The sequence below is a fragment of the Bos grunniens genome, chromosome 4 (genome assembly GCF_055505025.1).
Source record: "Bos grunniens cultivar Pamir isolate PY7600 chromosome 4, Bosgru_T2T1.0, whole genome shotgun sequence".
NCBI classification, from domain to species: domain Eukaryota; kingdom Metazoa; phylum Chordata; class Mammalia; order Artiodactyla; family Bovidae; genus Bos; species Bos grunniens.
In genome coordinates, this window is record NC_141168.1 from 107665817 (window position 1) to 107678223 (window position 12407).

Sequence of the window (12407 nt, forward strand, 5' to 3'; positions counted from 1 at the left end):
CAAAAAGGATCTTCATGACCCAGATAATCACTATGGTGTGATCACTCACCTAGAGCCAGACATCCTGGAATGTGAAGTCAAGTGGGCCTTAGAAAGCATCACTACAAACAAAGCTAGTGGAGGTGATGGAATTCCAGTTGACCTATTTCAAATCCTAAAAGATGATGCTGTAATTGCTGCATTCAATATGCCAGCAAGTTTGGTTCAGCAGTGGCCACAGGACTTGAAAAGGTCAGTTTTCATTCCAATCCCAAAGAAAGGCAGTGCCAAAGAATGCTCAAACTACCACACAATTGCACTCATCTCACACGCTAGTAAAGTAATCCTGAAAATTCTCCAAGCCAGGCTTCAGCAATACGTGAACCATGAACTTCCAGATGTTCAAGCTGGTTTTAGAAAAGACAGAGGAACCAGAGATCAAATTGCCAACATCCGCTGGATCATCCAAAAAGCAAGACATTTCCAGAAATACATCTATTTCTGCTTTATTGACTATGCCAAAGCCTTTGACTGTGTGGATCACAATAAACTGTGGAAACTTCTGAAAGAGATGGGAATACCAGACCACCTGACCTGCCTCTTGAGAGATCTCTATGCAGGTCAGGAAGCAACAGTTAGAACTGGACATGGAACAACAGACTGGTTCCAAATAGGAAAAGGAGTATGTCAAGGCTGTATATTGTCACTCTGCTTCTTTAACTTATATGCAGAGTACATCATAAGAAATGCTGGGCTGGAGGAAGCACAAGCTGGAATCAAGATTGCAAGAAGAAATATCAAAACCCTCAGATATGCAGATGACACCACCCTCCTGGCAGAAAGTGAAGAACTAAAGAGCCTCTTGATGAAAGTGAAAGAGGAGAGTGAAAAAGTTAGCTTAAAGCTCAACATTCAGAAAACCAAGGTCATGGCATCTGATCCCATCACTTCATGGCAAATACATGGGGAAGCAGTGGAAACAGTGGCTGACTTTATTTTTTTGGGCTCCAAAATCATTGCAGATGGTGATTGCAGCCATGAAGTTAAAAGACACTTACACCTTGGAAGGAAAGTTATGACCAACCTAGATAGCATATTAAAAAGCAGAGACATTACTTTGCCAACACCGGTCCCTCTAGTCAAGGCTGTGGTTTTTCTAGTAGTCATGTATGGATGTGAGATTTGGACTATAAAGAAAGCTGAGCACCAAAGAATTGATGCTTTTGAACTGTGGTGTTGGAGAAGACTCTTGAGAGTCCCTTGGACTTCAGGGAGATCCCACCAGTCCATCCTAAAGGAGATCACTCCTGGGTGTTCACTGGAAGGACTGATATTGAAGCTGAAACTCCAATACTTTGGCCACCTGATGCTGACTCATTTGAAAAGACCCTGATGCTGGGAAAGATAGAGGGCAGGAGGAGAAGGGGATGCCAGAGGATGAGATGGTTGGATGGCATCACAGACTCAATGGACATGGGTTTGGGTGGACTCTGGGAGTTGGTGATGGACAGGGAAGCCTGGTGAGCTGCAGTTCATGGGGTCACAAAGAGTCAGACACGACTGAGTGACTGAACTGAACTGAATGAAAAGTGTTCTCCCTTGGAAAAGTTAAGATTTTATCAGTAACTCTGAATATTTTGCAGTGTGAAAGCATTCTTCTGTTATTTGTGTAAGTAACATAAAGAAAATCCTTCTTCAAATCATGTCTACCCCATTTGAGTTCAGTAAGAAGGGGTCAACATACTTCTGACTCAGGCTTCCCTGGTGGATCAGCAGTACAGTATCCACCTACAATGGAGAAGATGCAGGAAACACAGGTTTGATCCCTGTGTTGGGAAGGTCCCCTGCAGAAAGAAATAGCAACCGACCTCAGTATTCTTGCCTGCGAAATCCCATGGTCAGAGGAGCCTGGTGGGCTACAGTCTATAGGGTCGCAAAGAGTTGGACACGTCTGAGCACTGACAGACTGTCTATATTGTCTCAGAACCAATTTGTATCAGGAGTTAACCTTGCTCTCTTCATACTAACACAGAGCCATGGTCCTAACTCTACCATTTACAATCACCTTCCTACTTGAGGGACTTTTTATAATGTGTAAAACTAAAAAATATGAACAAGACTCAGAATGTAATTTTGGTACTACTGTTGAGAGTTTTATTGGCTTTGTCAGTATTACCATGGCAAGGGGTGAAATATCCTATGAACAGTTTAGGGAATATTGATCAAAGTAGGAAAGCATGTAAAAAGATTCTGGAGTGGGGAGTTACTGGCATTCCAGACTATATTTTCCAAGTGTAGCCTGGAGAAAAAACTTGTTATTTTCAAAGAGCTAAAGGTAGATTCCTCTTGAGTACTAAGGCTCTTCTTTGTTTGCTAGAAAAGGACCTGCAGCCAGGTTGGGTGTGAAATGACAGGCTTTTGAGTCATGGTCTAGAAGGGAAGGCAGAACAGAGGGAAAGCTAAAATCCTCAGCATAAAGGTTTCATTCTACAGCAAAACTGGGAGGGTCCTAGTACTGAAGTAGAGTGTCCTTGGGTCAATGGTCTTTTAAAATTATCATCTGTGATCCTGTCTTGGAGAACAAATACACAAAATAAAGCGACATTACTGGAGCTTATATATACAGGTTTTTAATTAACATTGCAGCTATCCATTAAAAAACTTATACTTAGAAAAAGTTTATTAAGTTGTAAAATTATAGGGTTTTAAATTTTTTTTTTTTTTTGATACCAATTTTATTTATTTATTTTTTTTTTAAATTTTATTTTTTTAAAAAAAATCACATGCTCCCCATCCTGAACCCTCCTCCCTCCCAACCTCCCCATACCATCCCCCTGGGCCTTCCCAGGGTTTTAAATTTTATTTATTATTGTTCTTCTTAAGAAATAGGTCAGCAAAGCATATTGTTTTTCCTGGCTAAGGTTCTGGTAGTATCTGACATGATTACAAAACTCCTGAAATTATGTGTAAAAACTTGCTAAGCAGAGTAGACAGTTCCACTCTAACCTAGAAACCAGAGCCAGAAGCTGAGTGACCTGATTCAACGTTTCTTTGCTCCTACATGTTAGGTCTCAGAAGAGGGAAAGTTCCTAGTGATCAGCCAGGCTGCTCCACTCCTGGGCAGAACTGAACTCTTGCAGGAACGCCCAGGTGAACAGTGGTGCCTTCTGCGTTTCCCTGCTTGGTGGGAAGAGGTTGCTAATGAAAGTTTTAGGAGACAGACTTGGTGAACTTTTCTGTAGCCCCTGGCAGAGGCGGGGGTTGGGGAAGGTGATAGGGCCAACTCCCAGGCACAGGTAGGCTCCAGAGACACCCTGGACTTGGCGGAGTTCAGCTGGCAGCTCACTTGGCCCGTGGCCAGCTTGCAGTCCAGCAGTGGCTGCCGCCCCTTGGGCCCACTGTCTTCTTTCTTTCCTTCCTTCCTCCTGTGTGTGCCCCACTGCTCAGTTCTGTCCAGTTTCCTCCACCAGGAATTTTCCATCATTCCAGCGGCCTGCCTGGACAAATTCCCATGATCTCTCATGACTTATGGACCTCTGTGCAGTGCCTCACATTGCTAGAACTGGCTTCATTTTCTATTTTTAAGATACTCAAGTAACTTCAATGTCTTCTCACTTAGAAAATCCACAAGTTAAATTTGTGGAATGCAGGCAGGGTTATTGGAAATGAAATATAAGGTTACAAAGAATACTGAGGACTTAATTTAACATCCCACCTCCATCTCTGCAATTTAATCATATTTCATGTAAATAGTCCTTATTTCTTCAAGTCATAAAATATTAAGTAAACATAGATGATAGCCACTATCTGTGTTTGAAATAAGAAAGAGCCCTACCCCTAACTCCCACACCAAATGTGAGTTCATCTTCCCCCAAGGCAGCCAGGCAAATTCAAGCTCCAGAGCACCTGTGAAATATAAAGTAATGAAAAGAAAGTGCACAGGCTTAAAAAGAAATAATGATAATAATAATAAAACAGTGCTTGCAGGAAAAAATAAATGAAAGGCAGAAAATGAAATAGGTCTCCAGAAGTCATTCCTTAAGACTCTCACGTCTATTCTCCTAAAATAAAACATATCAAATAAAATCTAAGTTCCTCCTGCATGTCTGTGCTGCACACACACAGTTTGTTAGCCAAGGAGATGAGGTCCCTGGAAACAAGCAGTCTCCTGGTCTTTATCACATCACTCCACTATGGACAACGTCCTTGACCTCTCCCACTGCCCATCACTGTCCCTTCTCCGACCCGAGCGTTGGGGGCTTTCAACTTCCACTTGTTAAAGTTAAAACCCTGACCCATCCTCCAGGCTGCAGTCAGGTTCATGACATCCATGGCAATGTCAAGGACTATCCCCAGAATCTCATTATCTGCTAATCTTTACTTCTGTTCCTCAGATGTCTCCGTGAATGGGCTTTGAGTCTGCCGTCTAAAACCGAAATCCACCATGATAGTCTCCCTTTGTGTCCTGTGGCAGGCAAAGTTCTATCACTCACACTCCTCTTTTGTCAGCCTGCGTGACAAAGCTGTTCACCAGAACAAAGAATAAATGGCAGGAAAGGGTACTCAAAGGAAGAAGTCATGCATTTTTCAGAAAACTCACTGACTAGAAGAAATTATCAAAATCATTTTTCACTGGTTCTTACTAGATTCGAGTATGTGGGCACCCTCAGAATTTAGGAAAAACATATACACTTACAGTCTACTGCGCTGGATTTACATATATGCTATTTCAGTGAAAACACACACCATAAAGAATCATCACTCTGCAAAGTGGAATTAAACGGGGTGTGGGGGTGGGGGTGAAAGGCAGCCCGCTTAAAAAGGAGTTTAGACATCAAACAAGGTCAAAGAATTTTTCAAAAAGTGGAGAACCAGAGGGAGTGAGCTAAAAGATAAGGGATGGTGGCTGGAAAATGACCTCTTAGAATGGAGATTGTAGAAGTATTGTGATTACTGCTGATGGCAACATCTTAAACGTACAACCACAGGAGTAGGCAGACAAGTAAGGTAGAGACAAGGTCACTGGAGGGAAAGTAGTCATGGAACTGAAAAGGTGAGTCTGGAAAGGTTCCCCACAAGGATGTTAAAATCGCCAAGCATTTTGGCAGTATGGTATAAAAGGGAGCAGGAGCAGAGCCATCTAGGAAGGGAAGGAAAGTATCCTGAAGTTGGAGACCATGTGGCGCGAGTGGTAAAGAACCTGCCTGCCAGTGCAGGAGACATAAGAGACCAGGGTTCAGTTCTTGAGTTGGGAAGATCCCCTGGAGGAGGACAAGGCAGCCCACCTCAACGTTCTTGCCTGGAGAATCCCATGGACAGAGGAGCCTGGAGGGCTACACTCCCTAGGGTTGCACAGAGTCAGACACAACTACAGTGACTGAGCATGTACTCATGCACAAATAACATAGAAAGCTGAAAAGGGTATTTCGAGAAGATGTTTGAGGATATAGGGGATTTTGTTAATGATTGACTATGGGTTTCAGAGGACATAACAGAAGTGTTTTAGAAGGTGTAGGCAGGGGAGGATAGAGAGCTGGGAGAAAGTACCCAGACATATGGGAAGAGTCTGGTGGATGAAGGTTGACTAGGAAGCCTGAGCTTCTCAAGGTGACCACATAACACAGGGCTAAAGGGCCTAATGAGATCAAATAGATACTGGAGGCAAGGCAGTGAGCTGCTCCAGAGCACTCTTGCCAAGGGCTAGGAAAGGGCCTGTTTTATGCCAAGCATGGATTAACTCTGGAGATTTCTTTCCAACCACTTCCACCATTCACATCGTTCCCAGTCCGATAGCAAACAGGTTTCATTCTCTATGGTCAGGGAATGACTGCCTGGAACCCTGTAGTATAAAAAACCTCAAGGCCATATTCAGATTTAGGAGAAAAACGAACAAACAAAAAATGGTCATCTCTATTGCAGTATCTGCTCTCTCTAGTTTAAGGTGATCCCTAGAGTTCAGTTCAATTCCTCATTCTCCATCCCAACTCCCACTTTCTAACTTGCTTCTCAGCCTCTCAGGACTTGTATATATGTCACCTCACTTCAGGGGCAATGTCAACCCTTCCTGAAGATCCTCTACACAGCTCTGTTAATGCACCCCACGTCTCCATGTCCAGACAAGACCTCGCTCCTGAGCATTAAAAACCTGTCTGCAATTTTCTCCTGGGCTTGGAGCACATCAACGGTGCTCATCAATCCCCTGTCCATGCTACCCCAATCTGTTCCTCTCCCATTTATCCCACAGTATATCCCCATTTGCCCATTTAAACAACCCACGTCTTCTTCAACTCCTCCTTTTCCCCACATCTTATCAGCCACCTATTTCCATCCATTCGATCTCTGAAATTCCTTAAATCCACTCCCTGCCCTCCTTCCCCACTGCCTCAGCCTTGTTCACATCTTCTTCTGAGGAGACTTGGGAAGTAGACTCCACCCAACTCACCCTCCCACAGCCAGTGACCTTTGTGAAACATTGATTCTCCCTTCTTAAAAGGCTTTAGTAGCTCTGCAGCACATACAGGGTAAAATTCAAAGTTCTTAGCCCTTAACAGATAACACTGCCCATGTTTGTTCATGCGCCTCCCTCTCCCACTAAACTATGACCTCCACCAAGGCAGGAACGTATGCCTCCCTTGAGTTCCCAGTAACTGGTTGGAGATGCAGAATATACTCAATAACTGTGAAGTAATCCAAGCAGGCAGAGGAAAAGTATAAAAGGCAACTCAATTTTAAAGACTCTCCTTCATGAGAGTTGATATGAAATCATTTCCTACAACTCCTGTTATAGCTGATTCATCTCTACTCTTAGATAAATAGCAAAGGAATAAAAGTCTCTTAATTTAACAATTAAAAAATATATCAAGGGTTGAAATGAAGGTTTTTTTTTGAAATTAGGTCTTAATATATATTTTCTTATATTGGATTCTGGTTCCACCATTTTCAAGGTGTGTAACTCTGGGCAAGATGTTTAACCACTGGCCTCAGTTTCATCACTTATAAATTGGAGACAATAACCAACTAATTCAAATGGTTGCTATGGGAATTAAATGAGGTCATGTCTGAAAAGTGTGTTAGAATAGGAAATGTTCAATAAGTAAGTTACTCTGAAAGAGATTACTCTGATAGTTACTCTGAAAGAGATTGCACATATAGTTTATTTATGAAAATTAGAAACATTATTGCTATTAGACAATGCGAAACATGTGTGTATTTCCTAGAATGGAGGGAACATATCTTTAGTTTTTCTACACAGTTCAAGCCATACCAAATCAGCCTCTGAAGGAGTTGGGAGTTTTGTGTCTGGTCTCCCCAACCTCTCCCTCTCCCAACATTTTCTACCCCCAAGACCTCTGGACAGGTCCCACATGGTCCCACAGCTCCTGGAAGACAGGCAGCAAATCTGTCAGCCCTCTACAGAAATAGACTTGGGTCAAAGGGACCATTTGATTAACTTCCAACATTGTCTCAAAATTGTTTATTTGTATCTCCTAGAGATACACTGGCACAATGAAAAAAACTCATTCATTTTTTTCTTTGAACTTACACACTGCCGTTTTTCTTTCAGCATCTTACCTTAAGAAAATGTAAAGTCATCCAGTATCTCTGCTCTCTTTCCACACATGCTAGAATATTAGAATGATTTAACACAAGTTCCACTTCCTCCTTGTTCTTACCTAAAATTTAAAAAACTCATTCGTTTTACTGGGCCATTCCTTCTGTAATAAAGCAGAAATAAACTTTTTTTTTTTTCCCACAAAATGCATAACTATTTTGTGACTAGCACATAAAATTTACTTTACATCCGTGTGTTTTTGACCTCTACAAATAGCAAGTTCATATTCAATCTAGTATCTGAAGAATGCTAATTTGTTGATTATAAATATTTTAAAAATATATAACAATTTTCTATTTTTGTTATATGGCATTTCTTCACTCTTTAATATACGGAAATTCTCAGAAAATGACTTGGGTCAAGTGGACCATCTGATTAACTTCCAACATTATCTCAAGATTGTTTATTCATATGTTCTAGAGATACACTGACACAATGGAAAAACTCATTCAGTTTTTCTTTGAATTTGCACACTGCCGTAAGTTGGTAGGGAACTCTACCCTCCAAGGAGCACTAGTATGAAGCATCTACAAAGCAAATCTTTCTTTTACTGATAATAACTATCTTTTATAACACCTCTTCCATGTATTTCTATGTTTAAAAAACTAAAAATATGACTCCTTAAAAAAAAAAAAAAAGGAAAAGAGAGGAAGAAAATAAAAAGGATATGGAGGGACGAATGTCCCATCATATACAAAATGACAATAATTACAAGAAGCCTATTTCATAAATTACTGGGGATTTTACACGTGATAATATACTGCAATGAACTTTAAAGTGTTAAAATACGATCACGAAAGGCTGTCCACTTGTGTTCCAAGGACCATTTTTGGTCTGTGAATGCTTTATTTCTGGTCCATGGTAAGATAAGTATGAAAACTTGAGAATAAGCATTTAGAACTGTTACACAAATTTGACAAAGTAATTTTACATCTGCTGAATCAAATTATAAAAGATTTGGGCTCCTATTTTGTACGTCTGAATTTTCATTTCATTTTCTAGTAATTCACTTTCACTGTACTTTACAAAGGCAAAGAAAACCTGTCCTTCAGCACACATAGTTTGAGAAGCATTGAAAAAAACTATTATTATTTCTGTAATTTTGCTTAACAACCATTAATTTCTAATTACAAACTAGTTATATGTCATTATTTGAGAAATACTTCCAACCAAGTGTGAGGAATTGCCAGCATACAAACAAGTTCCAAACAAGCCTGCTTTGTATTGGGTAACGTGGTTATTTGGGAGTCAGAAAACAAATTTTCCCATGAAAAAACATAAGCCAGGGGTTAGCTTGGCGTAGCCTACAAATTCCACTTATCTCAAAAGACTGCTAAGCTATACTCTAAAATGTAATCCCTCGTATGTTCTATAGAACTTAATGACCAGTCTTCTCCATTCTCTTGCGATGAAGAAATTAGGCTTCTAATTTCCAACTATGAGAAATTAGTTGGAATTCTAACCCAATTATGAGAAAAGATAATTCTCAGCCCTGGCATAGCAGGGATAGGGATTGGGGGTGGTGGTACTTTTTTAACTTTTTTGTTTTATTTTGGAGTATAACTGATTAACAATGTTGTGATAGTTTCAGGTGGACAGCTAAGTGACTCAGCCATATATATAAATACACACATGTATCCATTCTCTCCCAAAATTGCCTTCCATCCAGGCTGCCACATAACATTGAGCAGAGTTTCCTGTGCTGTACGGTAGGTTTTTGCTGTTTATCCATTTTGAATATAGCAGTGTGTACATGTCCATCCCAAACTCCCTAATTCTCCCTTCCCAGAATGGAGCCATTGGGCTCTTCACACAGAGTCATGAGGAATTAGGAGACCAAGTTTGAGGGAACTCACTGGTCGAGTTAATAAAATTAAACTGAGGGTTCCCCAAGATTCTCTGAGACAGGTAAGGTTTGTCTCGCTGGATTTGAAAGCCTGGTTCTTTACCACAAATGCCTCCATCCTAAACCCCAGGGCATTGTGGTGCACAAGATGGGGAGCAGGCTTCATCCTGAATGGAACTCTGTCCTCAGGGACCTTTATTTCTCTTCTGCTGTTGTTTGAAAAGATGTGAAGACAAGTCTAGGCTTAGTGAGAAACAATGGAAGGCTCAATTAGTGATGTCTGCCACGGGCAAGAAGAGCAGGTTGGCACAAGAGCTGTGTCTCACCACCCTGAGTATATCTTGAAGAAATCAGACCCTTGACCTTTTAAGTTCAGCCGTATGATTCGAATGTTGTAGCGTTTAATATTGTCCTGGAGGTCTCTGAAATTGTCCTCATTTCTTTTAATTCGTTTTTCTTTTATCCTCTCTGATTCATTTATTTCTACCATTCTATCTTCTAATTCACTAATCCTATCTTCTGCCTCTGTTATTCTACTATTTGTTGCCTCCAGAGTGTTTTTAATTTCAGAAGAAGAAGACAAAAAGAAAGACCATGAGAAAATACTTGAGGAGATAATAGTTGAAAACTTTCCCAAAAATGGGGAAGGAAATAATCACTCAAGTCCAAGAAACCCAGAGAGTCCCAAACAGGATAAACCCAAGGAGAAACACCCCAAGACACATATTAATCAAATTAACAAAGATCAAACACAAACAACAAATATTAAAAGCAGCAAGGGAAAAACAACAAATAACACACAAGGGAATTCCCATAAGGATAACAGCTGATCTTTCAATAGAAACTCTTCAAGCCAGGAGGGAATGGCAAGACATACTTAAAATGATGAAAGAAAATAACCTACAGCCCAGATTATTGTACCCAGCAAGGATCTCATTCAAGTATGAAGGAGAAATCAAAAGCTTTTCAGACAAGCAAAAGCTGAGAGAATTCTGCACCACCAAACCAGCTCTCCAACAAATACTAAAGGATATTCTCTAGACAGGAAACACAAAAATGGTGTATAAACTCGAACCCAAAACAATAAAGTAAATGGCAACGGGATCATACTTATCAGTAATTACCTTAAACGTAAATGGGTTGAATGCCCCAACCAAAAGACAAAGACTGGCTGAATGGATACAAAAACAAGACCCCTACATATGTTGTCTACAAGAGACCCACCTCAAAACAGGGGACACATACAGACTGAAAGTGAAGGGCTGGAAAAAGATTTTCCATGCAAATAGGGACCAAAAGAAAGCAGGAGTCACAATACTCGTATCAGATAAATTAGACTTTAAAACAAAGGCTGTGAAAAGAGACAAAGAAGGTCACTAAGTTCAGCCGTAACCAGGCTGAATTATTTATATTAAGAACATGAGTTTAAAAAATGCCAGGGCATAGCAAAGGGAAACAGCACACAACAATTATATGTCCAATTAGATGTACAGGCACACTTTTATGTACTGGTCACTATCCAGAATCATTGGCATAATGCTCTCCAAACTAACACAGAAGCCCTGGCCATAGGCCCAGGCCTTCTCCTTTAGGTCTTCATTCTAAATTCTGATGTCACATATGAGATTCTTCTCTTCTCCAAAGACTGTCATTAAAAACCTCCCTAGGGCTTCACTGGTGGCTCAGTGGTAAAGAATCCACCTGCCAATGCGGGAGACACGGGTTGGATCTCTGATCCGGGAAGATCCCACGTGCTGCAGAGCAACTAAGCCCATGAGCCACAACTATTAAGCCCATGTGCCATAACTACTGAAGCCACATGCCTCAGAGCCCATACTCCGCAACAAGAGAAACCATCACAATGAGAAGCCTGCATATGGCAACTGGAGAGGAGCCCCCTCTCGCACAACCAGACAAAAGCCTGTGCAGCAGGGAAGACTCAGCACAGCCAAAAAGTAAAAAAACAAAAAAACAAAAAAGCACGGTATCAGGGTATTTGTGTTCAAACAGACAATTAAAAAAAAAAAAACCTCCCTAAAGAAGAGATCCCACCCAGTCATAGGGTAACTATGGCACAATTCTTAATCCAGATGGTCCATATATAGAATTATGGAGGGTTTGTGATCTTGAATGAGGGGAAAGTATCTTGGTTTCTAATGGAATTAAGGATTGCTTTCAATTACGAAAGTAGGAAACAAGTTCCAGAAGCATTAGCAATACTTGTGACTTTGTTACTAATGGAAATAAGAGTTATGATCAGTATTTCATTATAGTGCTACAGATTTCTTGAAACAACATTTATGCTCATTACTACTTGAAAGAACAGTGCTACACCTTGCTATTTAATGTGTTAACAATGCAGCACACATTACACTGCTATACTACTGTAGCACAAACTTCTGAAAGAACACTTTGATGATTTCTTTTGAATGTAATTGACCTCCTTTGCAACTAGTACTTTCATTGTATGCACTTATAAACATTTTTCTAGGAAAGTAGCTATAGTTTCACTACGGCCAGAGAAGTCCATGTCACACACACAAAAGGTAACCCTCCTGGGCTTTCAAAGGACAACTATGTAACTCTCTATCTACCATGCAACACAACTTAATATCTCTCAGACGGAATCAGAAACACTCACATACAGAAACTGAAAAGTGAAAGTGAAAGTTGCTCTTTGCAACCAGGCCAGAATACTGCAGTGGGTAGCTGTCCCCTTCTCCAGGGATCAAACCCAGGTCTCCCTCATTGCAGGTGGATTCTTTACCTGCTGAGCCACCAGGGAAGCCCAAGAATACCGGAGTGGGTAACCTGTCCCTTCTGCAGCGGATCTTCCAGACCCAGGAATCGAACCAGGCTCTCCTGCATTGCAGGCGGATTCTTTACCAGCTGAGCTACTAGGGTAGCCCTACAGGAAATGCGGGATCTTCCCCCCCCCCCCCCCCGGGGTGTATTACAGGTGAGAAACTG

The 12407-nt window shown here is 41.0% G+C and overlaps 1 protein-coding gene across 3 annotated transcripts in view; it reads right to left on the bottom strand.

Moving 5' to 3' along the window:
- Positions 1 to 12407, bottom strand: part of ASB4 (ankyrin repeat and SOCS box containing 4) — a 273176-nt gene that overhangs the window by 159943 nt on the left and 100826 nt on the right. Inside the window, exon 4 of one of the 3 annotated variants that reach the window (XM_086397778.1) lies at positions 7552 to 7652. The exons of the other annotated variants lie outside the window; for them this stretch is intronic. The gene's annotated coding sequence lies outside the window, so the exon portion shown is untranslated. The remainder of the gene's footprint in view (positions 1 to 7551; positions 7653 to 12407) is intronic. 3 annotated transcript variants of the gene reach the window in all.